Genomic DNA, 14,372 nt, shown 5'->3' on the forward strand with positions numbered 1-14,372 from the left:
CCTCTCCTTCCTTCCCTTGGTCACGCACCATCTCTCACCACTCACTTTCTCTCTCACTGGATCTTCTCATTTCTGGCCTTCTTCTTTTTGCATTCTTTCTTCTTTGTTTGATTCTTACACCATTTGTCCTTCACTCTATTAAGCAAACTATTACATATAATTTATCTATGTTTAAAATACCAACTTTATTTATGAAATAAGCATTCTGGTGCTAATTTTTATTTTAAATATTAGGTGAGTTGTAAATCTTATATTCTCTACTAAAAAAGCCCCTCAATATCAATTACACTAGAGTGTGTGTATGTGAAAGAAAGCAATACCTGACTACTTTTTCTTGGATTATTTTTCCCCATGGACAGGGGCGTAAGAAGGTGGGGAAGCAGAGGAAGAGAAAGAGAGGAAGATTAGAATTTACCAGTATTTAAAAATACATACCAGATTTTGGCAGATTTGGGGAGTATTCAGTTTTCCAATCACTGTGTAAGCACCGTGTTGGGACTGATGATGGCCTGACCTATATTCTCACCAATTTTCTCTCCATTTGAAATTTTCCACTTTTCCTTTTGATTATTTGTGCTTAGATATTAAGAGTACTTCAATTTACACTATGATTCAGATTATACTATAAGCCAATATATATTGAAACTATTGGGAACATAAATTAACAGAGTACTTATTTAATACATATATTGAAATTTAACAATACTTTATGCATTAAGGTTAATTTTTCAAAATATTGTAAAAATATGGTAAATTTTTAATTTATGCTTTAATACAAAAGCAATTATATTACAACTAATGAGATTAAATTCATTTTGTGTGCTATTAAATAATTATCAAAATCTGTGTTTTGCTTTTTAGCAAAAAAGAAATATATATCAGTTTCTACCTGTAAAACCTCTATATAACAAATGTGGCATTTCACGTTAAATAAAAACTACTCTCTAATATTTTACAATAGTATTTCTATTAGCATATATATATATATAGTCTATATGGAAATAAGATTGATATATTATAATTTTTAATTCCCAACAGATCATTAAAATTATATATCTTATACATTTTGACAACTCTCAATCTTATTTAATGCAAAATACAATTTGAGAAGTACAACTGGAAGAATTATTACTTTTTATTCCAGTATTTCTTATTAACTCATGAAGTAAATCAAATTGTCAGTTAATTCAGATGTATAAAGTTTGATAAAAGTTGGTCCCACTTTTGGCAGTAAATTCCCAAGTGTGGCATACCCTTTGGAAGTTTGGCTCATTTATGATGTTTCCTCCTCACAATGTGTAGACTGCGTGGTCAGGTTTCTTAGTGTTCCAGGCTTGTTTCTGGCTCCTTCAACTGTTTCATTGGTGTGCTTCCTTCCTGCTGTTTTCATTCCAAGTGAAGTCCTATAAAAATGTTGGGGTCTACCCTCCTGAAGCTGGTGCCATACTGCCCATGTGAGCTGTTTCAGCAGCCAGCTTTACCACCTTCTTTTGTACTTGGTACTCTGCTCCCTCCCTTATTTTTTCCATCAGGTACCTGCCTTGTTACCAACACAAATGTTACGTAAATGCCTCTTTAACTTTAGATGGATCCATAGACTGCTCCATCTTCATTTATCCCCCGCTGAATGGTCTATTACAATTGTAGTGGTTAAAACCAATGGGGAGCTTATGCCGTGACAATTACTGAATGAAGTGCGTCATAAATCTGTGAGGTACCTGCATTTGTTATTGCTCTTTTATAAATGATAACACTAAGTTTTGAAGGTCACATGGTTAGTAAGCAGTGGAGCGAAAATTCAATACCAGAAGCAAGATTTTCACTTCTCTGCTAAATTATTTTCTTAACTGAACCATTCACTACAATCAACTAAATATATTGCTTCTTATTAAAACCCATGTTGATGATGATAATTAGAGTAGGGAAATGGTTGTAAAAGGTCTTTGAATACAATAAAAATGTTCTACCAATGTAGGGTATAATAAAATAATAATTTATAGTCTCCAAGCCCTTTTATATCATCTCATTTAACTTACTGTCAGAAAAGTCTACTGATTATTCTAACAATATGATTAATTGAGAGCTTTCTGTATAAACCATATATGGGCTATCAATTTCAAAGAGTTAGGAAAAACAAAAAGTTTATTCCAGGTCAGGGTTACTTTAATAGGATTTCCTCTTTCTTTGGTGGTAGGGGAGATCTGACAGGAACTTAGGGTCATGAGCTCAGAATCTACTTAACTATATTATTTTGCAAAAAGCATGCATTAATCAGGCAGAACCCATAATCAACACAAAAGAATAGAAACAAGCTTTACTATTAAAGCATTACTATTGATTCTTATAAACACCAAAATAATACTCCTTCTAGGCCCATTACACAGGTAATAATAACCATTCATTTAATTAATACTGACTCACAGTGAAAAATTCAATCTGAGTACTTATAACGCCCACATTAATATCAGGAAGGTTCATTAGAATTAATACCACAATAAATATAAAATGAATTAGTAATGATTGCACCATTATTTTAAAGCATTCCTATTTGTACTCCTGTATTTACTTTAATCACCATTACTTTAAATAGCAATTAGTAAAAGATGGGCTGGGCATATTTAAGTAGGAATAACAAGGCATATAAATATAACCCAGTGCAAGCCTCGTATATTTTATCTACACTCATGTATCAACACACTCAATAGTATGGGAGGTTTCTAAAAATGACATATTCTTTATAATATTAGTGAGGAAAATAAAACCATTTACAATTTGGCTTCCTCCCTGGTTTTAAATTGCTCATTCCTTCTCAATCACCACATTCTGATTCAAGATGCTAGCAGAGTGCCCAGCACCATAAATAAATATTTGTTAAATACTTTCTGTGCTGCCACGATATATACTCGCCTAGAAGGATGACTGGTTACACTTGGGTGTTTAATTTTAACGTTGATTACAAAGACTCTGTCGTTGATTAGTTATATCATGGATTTGCTATATATATAACCAATACTGGATAGAAATTATTTAATAGGGGGAGAAAGAGAGAGGAGATAAACACTCCTCTGTGTCTGCTGGCTACCATACTGAACTGGGATAAGGAATATAATAAATCACTTTTCTTTTTCAGAGTGGGTCCTTTGGAGGAAAATTAAGGAAAGAAAGTATGAAGGCCTTTTTTACATTCTCTCTATTCTCATTTTTTTATGGCTGACTCATGATCTTTCAGGAAGTTAGGAAGCTGTTCGCCTCAATAAGAGCAACTCAGATAAAAGAAGGCAAGGGGGAAACTACACCAACAGAACTCTCTTCCTCTCCTTTATCTCCTTGCTAATGATGGGCCCTTACACATTGGCTTTTGCAGAATCTTAAATCTTGATCATATTTGGATTGCAGAAAGCTGAATAGAGCAGAAAGTGTTTAAGTTGCTATTAATTTAAAACTTATCTGCATTTGCTCTTAAATACTGAATAGTCAGATACCTGTCTTTTCATAAATTATTGACAAAGTGATAGAGGGCAAATTCCTTGAAAAGAATGTCACAAAGGGCTTAGCAAGTTGGAGGGGAACATATGAGGGTTTCTGATGGGTGGGAGAGGATGTTTCTATTTGAAAATCTGGTTCTATTTGGGGTTCACATGCTACATGATAAGTACAGTCGACGATCAAAGTTCTGTTCCATGTCAGAGTTCTATCCTTGCTTTTAGTTGCTTTAATTTTCTGTTTTCTTCACTTGTGTGACTATTTGTCCAGCAGAGAAGCTAGGAATTTGCTGACTGTGGAGAGAGTGACTGTAAGTGTTTGAAAACACTAGAAGCCCTGAAAACCAGAGAAGCAATGAGCAAGCTAGCATTTATTTGAAAGGTAAACATTAAGTCCAGTTAGAGAAACAAAACACAATTTATTATCCTATTGATCACTGAGAGACTAATGTCTTCCCTTTTCCTAAAGACATTTATCCAATAAACTTTGCATGTACCGCAGCAACAACCTGTAACGCACTTACAAAGGTGTCACTAGTTTAGCGTTTACCAACAGTAAATGACATGGAAATGGTATCCTGGGTGAAGTGGTTTGTATGGTTCACAATCCGGCATAAAACCACATGAGGGTCTTTCCCACCTCCAGCTTGAGGCCATTCTCCATCTCTGAAATAGAGAGGAGATGGAGCATTCTGGGCAGTGAAGTAGACTCAGAGTGTTCCTTCCTTTCTATTCTCAGTTTACACTTCCAGGTCAACACTCTAATCTGATCTGAGAAGAGTCCACCATTTTTTGAACACTTACTTTGTGCCAGAAACTTTGTTCTTTTAATCTTTTTAATGACTTAATAACATGTTAGTATATCCATTTATAGGTGAGGTTCTATGTAATAACTCAATAAAAATATTATACTGTGACGTTACAAAGAGAAAACTTTTAAATGGGTATCCCCATCACAAAAAACCTCTTTCTATTTAGTCATGAAGCGACATAACAAAGGAAATTCACAAACTGAGGACTAAAGTTTAAAAAACACAGGCAATAAAGGACACCCACTACCACCACAAATCTCACGGAGTCACCTTGTCAGGGACCTGCTGGAAGTTATTTGTAACTTCATAGGATTCTAGCCCTGCATGTACGCATGTGAAGTGGATAGACTCTTCTCACCATTCTTGTCAAAAACATTTATTAAACACTAGGTCTAAATACAGAATCCTGTGCTAGGTACTGAGGGAGTTGCAAGGCTGTAGCTGTAATACGTGAGAACACAACCCTTTCTCTCTCATTTTGGATCAAGCTATTGTCTCTTTTCAATTTGCGTGATAACTTTTGAGAACACTTTTGGAGATCATAAATTACTGGGCACTCCGCCACCATCTACTTTGATTGTAGCATAGTGGAAAGGAGAGTGAGAACAAGGGAAATGGATAGATGAGAATCTAAATAGACGATGCTCTACTCTGAATAGACTAGGGAGAAAGAGAATGTAAGAAGAAATCAAAGGAAGTGGAAGGTTAATAATAATAGTCATACCTAATCTTGATTAGAGCTTACTATATACCAGGCACAGTGCCAAGTGCTTTGCACACATTATCTAATTAAAGCCTCACAATATTCCTTTCATTTAGGAACTATTTTTATCTTCAAATTACCAATGAGAAAGCTGAGGGTTAAAGAAGGTTAGTATCGAGCTTAAACTAGCTAGTAGGTGGCAAAGTCAGGATTCAAACCCAGTGCTTGCACACTTAATCATCATGTGTCAGGAAACAGAAGGAGAAAAAGAGAACCTGCAATTACTCGTGCAAAGAGCAAGTACGAACCTGTGCTCCTAATGCTACTGGCATGACATGGAGTCAGGAGCCAGGGTTCAGGACGAGCCTGGCTCCCCTCAGGAGCGCAGCTATCCAGGTAGCTGTTGCCTCTGTTGTTTTTTGCAGCCATGCTGGTTGACTCTCCCTCTCTCTCTGAAGTCGGCCATAGATATTAATGGGGAAATTGTGGGTTATGCAATAAATGGCTTTGGAGAAAAAATGTTTTTTAGAAAAATTTTTATTGAAATATAACACACATACAGAAAAGGAAATAAATCACAGGTGTCAGTTCAATGAATTTTCACAAAGTGAACACACACCTATGTAATCACACCTATGGTACACATGTGTAAACTTTGTAACCAAGAAAAAAAATATTACCAGCTCCACTAGTCCCCCTCATCTCCAGTCACTAATTCCCTTAAAGTGTGACCTCTAATTTGACTTCCAAAACTATGGATTAGTTATGCCCACTTTTGAACTTCATAAAAATGGAATCACATGCATTTTGTGACTGGCTCCTTTTTAAGAAATATTTTGTTTGAAAAACTTATTCATGCTATAACAACCAGCAATAGTTTATTTATTCTATTAATGTATAGGACCTGTTGTATAAATATATCATAATTGATTTGTCCAATATACTGTTGATGAATATTTGAGTTGTTTACAAGTTTGGTGCAAACTGGAGAGAAGTCTTAGAGCTGTCCACGGTGGGGAGTTCGATAGGAAACAAAGCAAGAAACCTAAATGGTTATACCCTCAGCAAAAGAATGAATGAAAATCAGCTAATTGCACAGAAGAAACAGCAGAAATATTGCCTATCTACACCTTGGCACAGGGTGATGGGAAAAATAAATATAGTCCCTGAGAATTTGTAAATACAACTTGGTTTTCTTGTATTTTAATGATTTAAATTCACACTGTCACAACTAACTTCCTAGAACCTCAGGCCTTCTAAATATAATCTGTAAATCCTCAAAACTAAATGAGTTAATTAATTAATTAATTCACACTATCTGTGTAGTCTTCTTTAGGGGAACAATATTTCAATCCAGAATCAAAATATTCCCACAGATAAAATTCTAAGGAATATGAGCTCACAGTTGAGAATGATAAAAACGCTCAAGGGAATGAAGTCCTATAAGGGATTGCCTACAGACAGCTACTGCTCCTCTATGATTAGTATTTAAAAATATGAAACAGTTCACAAATAGCAAAACAGAACAATATTTTTACAAGATCACTTAGATTTGAAAAAAATCCACATAAAATTTTATAAATTAAACATATAAAAACAGAAATCTAAAACTCAATGAATAGGTTGAAAAGGAGACTGGACAGAGCTGAAGATATAATTTCTAAGCCAGAATATTTAACTCAACAATTTACACAGATGTTAGCACAGAAAGACAAAGAAGATGGAAAACATAAAAGAGAGAGTAAGAGATATAGAGAATAAAATGAGTGCTCACATACCCAATGATGGGCGTCATCCAATCCTTTGAGGGCCTGAAGAGAACAAAAAAGCAGAGGAACTGTGAATTTGCTCTCTGCTTCAGCTGAGTCATCCACCCTTGGACATTGGTGCTCCTGGTTCTCAGGCCTTTGAACTCAGACCTGGACTGACACTGTCTGCCCCTGGCTGTTGAGCCTGAGGACTCTGATGGGACTTATATCATTGGCTCCCTTGTTCTCAGGCCTTCAGGATTGAACCATTGGCTTTCCTGGGCCTCTAGCTTACAAATCTTACAAACAACAGATCATGGGACTTCTCAGCCTCCATAATCACATGAGCCAATCCCCCAAAATAAATCTCTTTCTATATATCTCTATACATCGTTTTGGTTCTGTTTTGTTGGAGAACTCTACTACAAATAGTACACAGTGGTTAAAAATAAGAACTATAAATAAATGCATAATATGAATGCATCTCAAAAACATAACATCACAGAGGAATGAATATGTACATGTAATGATTTAATTATATAACTAAAAAATGGGTCAAATTAAAGTGTTTTGTTTTAGATTTATATGTATATACATGTAAATTCCATAAAGCAAAGCAAGAAGATACTTACAAAAGTGCCCTCTTGTGAGGGAGAGAAAAGGCACAGAATGAACAATGAGGTAAAAAAAAGACAGAAAAGAAAATGGCAAGGGGTGTAGACTTCAAAAATACTAGGAGCATTCTATTTCATAAGCTAGGTGATGGTTACCTGGATGTTATTTTTATTTTTTTTAATTGTATACATGAATAGTGTATGCTTTTTTATACTTTAAAGGTTTAAGAAAATGACTGTGTGCCAGTAGAGCAACAAAAAGGAAATGGAAATAAGAATTATGAGAAAATGAACTCTATAAAAATGAGAAACAGTGTGAATGTGAAAATTACCAATTATTAAGCTAATCTTTGGCAAAGAAGAATTTCAACATGCTTCTCTATCCATGAACATTAGCCCTCAAGTAAAGAAAATGAAGAAACAGAAGCAGAAAGAGTTACTCTGACGCCCTAAAAATGAAAGCAATCAACTAATAAATTACTGAGATATTTTAACTTTCTTCTTTGTTATTTTTACATGGATGACTTTATTGTACTTTAAAGAAATTATACATGTTTAATAAAAGTTCAGACAAAACTGTAAACGACAAACTGTGAACTAAAAATTGTAAAGCATTACGGAAAATATCACCACCCAGAAATAATGATTGTAAACATTGGACAATCATATGTACCAAAGGAATACTGGGAAGTTAGAAAAAATATTTTTACAAGGTGAGATGAAATTGTAAATGCTACCTCCCCTTAAGTTAAAAATCATTGAAATTAATTTTTTACATGTTTAATAGAAAAAAATGAAGCTAAAATAAATATTAAAGTAATGCTGAGGAGCCGGCCCCATAGCCAAGTGATTAAGTTTGCCTGCTCTGCTTCGGTGGCCCAGGGTTTCACTGGTTTGGATCCTGGGTGCAGACACGGCACCAGTCAACAAGCCATGCTGAGGTGGCGGCCCACATAGCACAACCAGAAGGCCCTACAACTGGAATATACAACTATGCACTGGGGGCTTTGGGGAGAAGAAGAAAAAAATGATTGGCAACAGAGGTTAGCTCAGCTGCCAATCTTTAAAAAAATAAATAAAAGTAAAGCAATGCTGAAATTTAAACAAAAATTTTTTAGACGCAAGGAAAACTATTTTTCAAAAGTTCTTATACGATTTAAAAAAATAGATTGTGAAAATCATCAGCTTGTTGGGATAATTCTATCTTCTTACTTGCATGCTACATTTAACCTCTCACTACGATGTGCAAAACTAACAATCTTAGATTTCCTCCCCAGTGCCCCACTTCTTGATTTTGGATAGTTGGAATATTATTTTTATCTTCCAAATTTTACTAATTTACATTTTAATCTCCAATAATTATAAATAGCTACAGTTGTTTTACCACTTTACCATCTATGAATTCTTTTTTTTTAATTTATCTTTCATGTGGCTTGAATATATGAGGTGCTTTTTCCCTCTTTATTTCCAAGAAGAATTTATTATTTCTCTTTTTCTGAGTCCTGTATGTTGCAGAATATCTGCCTATTGCCTGTATACTTAAATTACATCTTGGCTAATATTTTTTGGTCACACTTTATTTTTCCTCAAACTGTTTAAGCATTGCTCCATCACATTCTAGTATTGACCGTTGTGTAAAAATACAAAATCAGTCTAATTTCACCCTTTAGTTATTGAATTTTTATAGATGCATGCAAAATTATTTCTCTACTTTTGCCATTCATTTTAGTTAACCAAGATATGGTTCTGTGTAATTTTTCAGAGTTCCTGAGATGCAGAGGAGTTTTCACTCTGTAGATTCAATGTTTCTGTTCATCTCAGGGAAGTTGTCCTTCATTTTAACTCTGTATACGTTTTCTGCTCAATTTATTGGGTTATTCATTCTGAAGATATCAGTGATACATGAGGTTGAATCTCTTTTCCCATCAAATCTTTTATCTCTACTGTAATGGCTTTATTCCCTTTGCCTTTTTCTTTTGTTTTCATTGTGATTATCCTGAGTTAATGTTAGTAAATTAAATATTATTGTCATGAATCAATTTATTTTGCCTCTTTCTTTCTGTCTTTCTTTCATCTTTGCTTTTCTCTGTAGTTTTGTATATTCGTTCCAATTTGTTTTCTTGCCTCTTCAATATCCTTCTCATCTCACTCATTTCGTCTTTGAACTCTCATTGTATTTCATAGGGCGAAGTGTGTTAAATTCCTTTTGGTTTCTTCATAACCAATATTCTATATGCAGGGCTTTTGTGCCATTTATTATGTTCTTTTCATGCTTAACACGAGAAAACATACTGACTATAAAAGTAAGAGATTCTGTAGAGCTTCTATAGGGATCACAAAAATCTAGAAAATACAAATCATGTTTTCTCAATAAAACTTTCCTTATTTCCAGATATTTTTAACTGCTTCTATTTGCTATGACAAAGTATGATAGTCTCTGTGGTTTCTTTCCTATTGATCTCTACCTACTTAATTATCTTTTCTTCTGACTTACAAGTTGAGGACTAGGCCTTGTACTTGATGCAATAGGAGATGGAAGTGTGTGTACCTGCCTCTGCGTGTGTATGTGTGTGTGTGTGTGTGTGTAGGGGATGATGACAGAAAGTTCATGTTGGCACTTTCCTCTCTCTCTCCCTCTGTAGTCAAATGGCCTATGCTAAGATGGAATCCACATAGTTTGAGTGTAACCAATCCTGAGAAAGAATAATTTAGGGACTGTAATCGTTAAACTGTTAAGAGCAGATTCTGTGTCAATTGAAGATTTTCTTGAAATTTTCTTTTGTAAGATCTTGTACTGAAAACAATGTTGGTTGACTACTATTCGATGCTGAATTTCATGTTAAATTTACCCATTTTTCCTCAGGCATAGAAAAGTTATTTTTAGTATTTTTTTAAATTTTTGGTGAGGAAGATTTCCCCTGAGCTAACATCTGTTACCAATATTCCTTTTTTTTTTTTTTTTTTTTGCTTGAGGAAGACTAGCCCTGAGCTAACATCTGTGCCCATCTTCCTCCATTTTGTTGTGGGATGCCTCCACAGCATGGCTGATGAGTCAAGTAGATCTGTGCCCAGGATCCAAACCTACAAACGTGGGCCACAGAAGCCAAGGGTGCAGTGCTTTGACCACTCAGCCACAGGGCCTGCCCTGAAAAAAGTTTTTTAAAACTAAGATTCTTGAAATCTTAAAAGGAATGGAGGCAATATCCTAAACATGAGTGTGAAACTACTAATGTAGAGTAACCTTTTCTGAAGAGTGAGACTAATTCTTTATCACAGCCCTCAACAGGTTTTATTTAGAAGGTACTTAGGATGGCCCCTAAGTCCCATCTCAAATCCCGTAGTATTCCTTTAGCGTATTAAGAGATGTTGTTGAAAATTCTGAAGTTTCTGTAACTGAAGTTAGAATTCTCCCCACAATATAACATGACTGATAATTTTCTGAAAGTAGGATTTGGTAAGGATCAGGGAACATCTAGAGAACTTGGCACTTTAATTGGAGGAATCGTCTGAGGGCACAAGACCACCTAGGGGCGCATGTGGCAACTGACCGTTATTTTACAAATTGGTCAAGCCTGGCCTTGCTTCTCTGAAAACGATTTTCCCGATGTCAACTCTGCCTGTGTAGGACATACCCAATCAATGAATTTCAGCTGTCATCATGATCAACATGGATCACTGAACAATTGACTAAACTGTGATGATCAGTATTGATTGTGAATGTGTCTGAAATTAAAATATTGGATATACTATGGACTATTCATTTTCATGAATGTAGAATACAGTCATTGAACCATGAGTCTTTAATTCCCATGCTGGTCACCTCATCTTACACAAACCAAAATGTTCATTTTCCTCTATTTTTCTTCTAAAAGAAGGAGAAATTTAAATGGTTACAGAAGAGATGTAGGCAAGCATCTAAGATTTCTTGAATTCAACATTTTTTCAAAGAGAAAACAAAACATGTTCTAAAAAATCACACATACATGGTGATCATTCTTAACAAAATGTATATGATATATGCTTTAGGTCTCCTATGTAAACTCTGTGAGTGTAAGAACAGTATTAATTAATTTACTCAACAGCTGTTGATTAAGCAGGCATTATAATGTATTGGGCACTTTCTACATACAGAGATTCAGGAATTTTTCCAGATGCAGAAATAAAATGGTATCATGCCTTCTGTTGCTCCCATAGTCTAGCAGGGAGAGAAGAACATGATGAAGTAATCGCATCAATAAATGTAAACTTTAGAGGAGTTTAAGTCCATTGTCAGTGAGGTATCTGGTACAGTGAGTGAGGAATGGGGGAACTGGTGAAATGAGGCAGGAAGGTTGAAGTTTGCTGAGGAAATGATAATTAGCTGATGCATGACATTAGAGTAGGATTTCACTTAAGAAATTAACTATGCAAAAAGAAAGATGGAGCTGAGGTGGATGCAAGAACAATCCAGGCACAGGAAATAGTGCTACTGCAATTAAAATGGCACAGCACATTTGAGAATTTGAGAGAAGGCTAGTGTGGCTAAGAGTAGAAAGCAAGAGCAGGTAAGGTGAGACATGAGGCTGGAGAGGCAGGGACAAGCCAACACAGAGGCTTAGAGTAGGATGACACATGTCCCAGTAAGTCTAAGACAGTCTTACTTTAAGCCTACTGCCCAGTGTAATTAATAATAACACACCTTTTCACTCTTAAATGCATACCAATGTGCTCAGGGAATTATATGATCACCCTACTTAAAGGCCACATTAAGGATTTTAGTCTTTATCCTAACTCCCAAGAATGGGAAATATTTAAAACGTTTAAGCAAATAAGAGACATGATCACATTTTAGGCTTGAAAAGATCACTGTACAAATGTGCAAAAGGTTGATGAGGGCAACGGTGGATGCAGGAAGACCAGGTAAGAGGCTGATGCAGGAACTGGGGAAAGGATGACGGTTAATATGGACAAGGTTATGCTCAAGGAGGAGGAATGAATGAATTTGAGGCAATGAGTACGTCCTTATCTAATCATGTCTGCCTCGGCCTGGACAAGAAATCAGTCAGGCTTTGGAGCACATTGAAATTGCTTGCTACCCAAAACTAAAGAAACTGGTGAGGAACCTCATGCTAGGGATGAGAGGAGAGAACGCAGATTTGTAATTAGATCAAACAATAGAAATTCTGGTGGAGTGATAGACATTGGCGGTTGGGAACTATGGAGGCTAGGTGAGGGTTCCCATGTCCTGTTAAAAAAGTATTCTGAGGGTCAGGCCACAAAGAGATCTGTCTTTGTAGTGGATTACCAGTCACCTCTAGAAATAGTTTATAGTATTGTAGGGGGTGGGGGTGTCTAGGATTCATATGTGGAGCTTATAACTGCACATCCCCATAAAAGGGACAACTGTTTTACATGTATATTGAAGAGATTTCTTCAATCTGCTCTCTGTGAGGTGTAGGGGGCACAGCGTAAAAAATCAGAAACTCAAGTCAGATTATAAACAATTTACAACAAAGTCCTGCTGAACAGATTTAGATTTCACCTTCAACCCAAGAGGTCAATGAGATACATGTGATTCCTGAACTTCATTTAAGAGGAGAAAGAGAAAGGGAACAACATAGCCACCCTCAGGGATTAAGACCAAAGAAGAAGGTTTAAATGGAGAAGTCAAGGAAGGCTTCGTTAACTAGAAGTAATGCAAGAATAATCACCATCTAACAAAGCTGGAGACTTCTCATAAGACCCCTAAAGGGCAGCTCAAAATGTGGGTAGACTAGACTATGATGTCTCTTTTGCTTTCCAAGTGCCACATTTGGTCCCAAATGAAATTCCTGTGCAAGTCTCAGCATTAATCTCTTGGTGCCTTACAGACCTCAGGATGCATTATTGAATTCACTGACAGGTGCAGAACAACCAAGTGCTTGCAGGTTGGTGACACCCATGTGATTATTTTACTTGTAGCAAGAGGAGTACACATAAAGGAGAAAACTCAGTGGACATCCACCTCCCTTCTCTCTCAATAGACACAGACCATGGAGAACGCTGGGGATATTAAGTCTGAAACTGTTGGATTTGCTCCCAAGAATACTTTCTAATTTCTTGGCTTCAAAATGCAATAGAAGAAACTTTGTAAACACAATGCAGTTACTCTTAACAACGCAGTAAAGAGAGGCAATAACACGTCTAAGGGCACCTAAATCTTCTCTCCCAATCTAGCAGGAGATAGGGAAGAAAGATTTCCTAGAGGAAAGCCTGGGTGTCCTTAGTGGACACAACAATTCACTGAAGAAGTGAGTGAGAGTGATCGGAAAAAAAAAAATGTGAAAAGGCCTTCATCCATTCAGTCAGTCACTCAACTATTGACTATCAAGTATCTATTGTGCCATGCAGTGTTCTAGGCTGTGGAATTATAGCTGTTGATATGAAACACATAGTCCCTGTTCTCCTTGTTCTCAAATAAGACATACGTGAAACAGACAGAAGACAGAAAATGAACAAATACATACATATATAAATATATATTCAAAATTATTACTGAGAGTTATGACTAATGTTAATAAAATAAGTTGGGGTGATCTGACTTGAGGGAAGGACTGCAGATAATGTAGTAAGGGAAAGCTTCTTACTGAAGTGATAGGTGAGCTGAAGTGTGAATGAAAAGAGAAGACAGTCATTTGGAACTAGGAAGAGTCCAGTCTGAGGAAGAGCAAGTCTAAGTCCCTGCTGGAAACAGGAGACAAAGGGGAAGGCTAAGATGTCTGAGATGCAGTGAGAGATGAGGGAGTATTATGTCATGAGGATGGAGGGATAGAAAACCAGAACTAGGTGTTGTAAGACTTTATGGGCTGCAGGAATCTGGAATTTTCTACAAATATGATGAAAGCCATTGGAGAGTTTTAGGCAGAAGAACTTCATGATATAAATCAAAAAAAAAAATCTCTGGCTTCTGTTTAAAAAACCCACTGTCAATTGTCAATAATCATGAGTCAGTTTGTGGTTCGTTACAGTAGACCATTTGAGAAGTGATTATGTCT

Source organism: Equus przewalskii, chromosome 8 (assembly GCF_037783145.1).
Source record: "Equus przewalskii isolate Varuska chromosome 8, EquPr2, whole genome shotgun sequence".
Classification (NCBI taxonomy): Eukaryota; Metazoa; Chordata; class Mammalia; order Perissodactyla; family Equidae; genus Equus; species Equus przewalskii.